We start from the raw sequence: 2,500 nt of genomic DNA on the forward strand, positions 1-2,500 counted from the left end.
CCTTTTCGGGTCACGTCCGGTCTGGCCGTTAACACCAGCGATGGGATATTTTCGAGTCACGGCTAGTTCTACTGACAGTACATCAGGGGGTAAGGGGGAGTCTGGCTAATGCGACCTGACGGGATTCTTGATGATAGCCGGCCAGGGTGATCAGATACGGGAAAACCTCATGGGCCATCCAGGAGCATGATCAGTAAGGTAGTGTCGGGTGGAAGTGGATGTCTCGGCACGCTGATTTAGCAGGGTTCTCTGCTCAATCGGGATCTCACAAGGTCTTCCGCAACACGTTCCGGGCGTGACCGGCACCCTCATACACATACTCCACACAAAACGGCCACTGGCCTCTCCCTTACGAGAAACCTCATGGTTTCTGAGGAAGAGTAGCTCCTCCACGCCAGCACCAAACCCCTCCCCGCTTCTACGTCGGCTTTCCCGGCAGTCTATTGAAGCCCTCCCACCTCCAGCCCCGGTGCTGTCCTCCATTTTGAGCGCAGCCCAGCAGATTGTTTTCCTTCCATAAAGCGTGGTCGGTACCCGGCATTTCGGCTCACTTTCTCGCAGTCCCCAGATGGGCCTAACCCGGGTCAAGGTTCAGGAGTCTGAGTCAAGTTGTGCCCAGCCAAGAATCTCTGTCGGTTGTTCACCCTGTTCCATTCCATTCCGTTTCATTCCGCTCCATTCTGTCCTGTCCTGTCCTGTCGTGTCCTGTCCTGTCCTGTGCTGTCCTGCCGTGTCCTGTCCTGTCCTTTCCTGTCCTGTCCTGTCCTGTCCTGCCATGCCGTGTTCCGTTCCAGGGCATGGCGTGTCGTGGCAGGTGTGTTTTGGCTTGGTGGGGGTTTTCCTGGGGGCGGGGCGTGGTGGGGTGTTGAGCGGCACGCCCGGCTGGCCGGTACGGGGATCCGGAACCATGACGTCGGGGTTATGATGAGGCTGTGCTCTATCTAACCAACCGGGTCACCGGCCAGCCCCGTGCACCATCTGTCAACATCCACAGCACCGATGCGGACAGAAACACGACTGAGCCCAGAAGGCATCCCACTCAGAGAAAGACGCGTGGCAGCCGTCACAGCGTCTGAGGTCTCACGCCGCACGATGACCGCATTTCTATGAAACGATCTGTGGTCGTCAGATCCCAGGGAAGGGAAACTGGCGGGTGGCTGCCGGGCGACCCCGCCCACCAGCCGTAGCGGCAGAACATCGGTCGCCACGGTCGTTCTCGTTCTCGTTCACCCCCCCGTACCGGTAAAGAGACAGAACCCTGCGCGTTGGCTTTCGGTTTCGGTTTCGCCTCTGGCGTTTTGCTTTCCACTGTCAGTCTGCAGTCTCAAAGGAGAGACAGGAGGTCAGGAAGGCCCGGCAATGAGCAGCAGGAACCCTTCCTCCCGCCGAATTACTCACGCTTCCCCAGAACGGAGCTCAGGTGTTTCCAGCCATCCCGGTGTGTGGGTGTCTCCATCCCCGCATCTGTGAAATCCACCCATCCATCCGCACACTCGACGTTTATCTCGTGTCGTCTCAATCGACCCCATCACCGTGACTCACGGAACCCCCGAATCCAATACCACCCGCCCGATCAACACAGGTTCCAGACGCACGTGTTCGCCTTTCCGTTTTATGGACATCTGTCAGCTTAATTTGACATCTGTACACATCCCATCCGAGAGAAACCGCCCTCCGTTCCCACCCAGAAAGAAACACGCAGCAAGCCAAGGTGTACACAGAGGGGGAGAGAGGGGCCCCCGGCGACCCTCATCCCCGACCAGGAGAGGACCGGACCAGAGCGTCCGAGGGGCCGGAGCACTCCAGCGAGCGTGCGTCGGTTCAGCCCTGTCGGCGAAGTGGCCACCTCTTCCTCGGGGGCAGGGATGCGCGTTCCGCCCCACCCTCTCTGGCGGACGACAGTCAGGGTGACGACGATGACAAAGTGCCCTGGGGAAGAAAGATCACAGGAGAGGAAGTTTTCAGATTCAGGGTTTCAGACAGAGGCTACAAAGTGGGTCCGGGGCCGTCGAGTACCCGGCAGAACGGGAGAAACCAGGAGAGCCGTGATAGGGCGGCTCCCCCCAGTTTCATAACATACACAATTCGCTTCCGTGAAACCGCTCGCCGTGTGACTAGGTGGATCGATGAAGTTCAAACAGCTTAGTTCAAATCGATTGGAAGACGGTGATGTTTGAAAATGCCCCTCGGGGCTTCAGCGCCTCCCCTGCCCCCGCCGCATCCCAGAAGGAAGTTAAAAGCTACATATCAGCCCGCCCTTTGTGAAGTTTGAACTTTGTCTCTATGCCCCACCCCTCCAAGCTGCCCCCGAGCAATCGACTGGCTAGTTCCAGTTTCCGTCACCAGGTCGCGCTAGACCTCCCCGTACACCCTCCTCACGCCAGGAGGGTACGCGTGTATGCGTGTGACTATACGATAACTAAAAGCATGTGACTATTTGATAGTTTTAAACGTGTGACCAGTGTGAAAGCATACCTGTCAACGAGACCCCTAAATTTCG

Source organism: Cynocephalus volans, chromosome 18 (genome assembly GCF_027409185.1).
Source record: "Cynocephalus volans isolate mCynVol1 chromosome 18, mCynVol1.pri, whole genome shotgun sequence".
In the NCBI taxonomy this organism is placed as follows: Eukaryota; Metazoa; Chordata; class Mammalia; order Dermoptera; family Cynocephalidae; genus Cynocephalus; species Cynocephalus volans.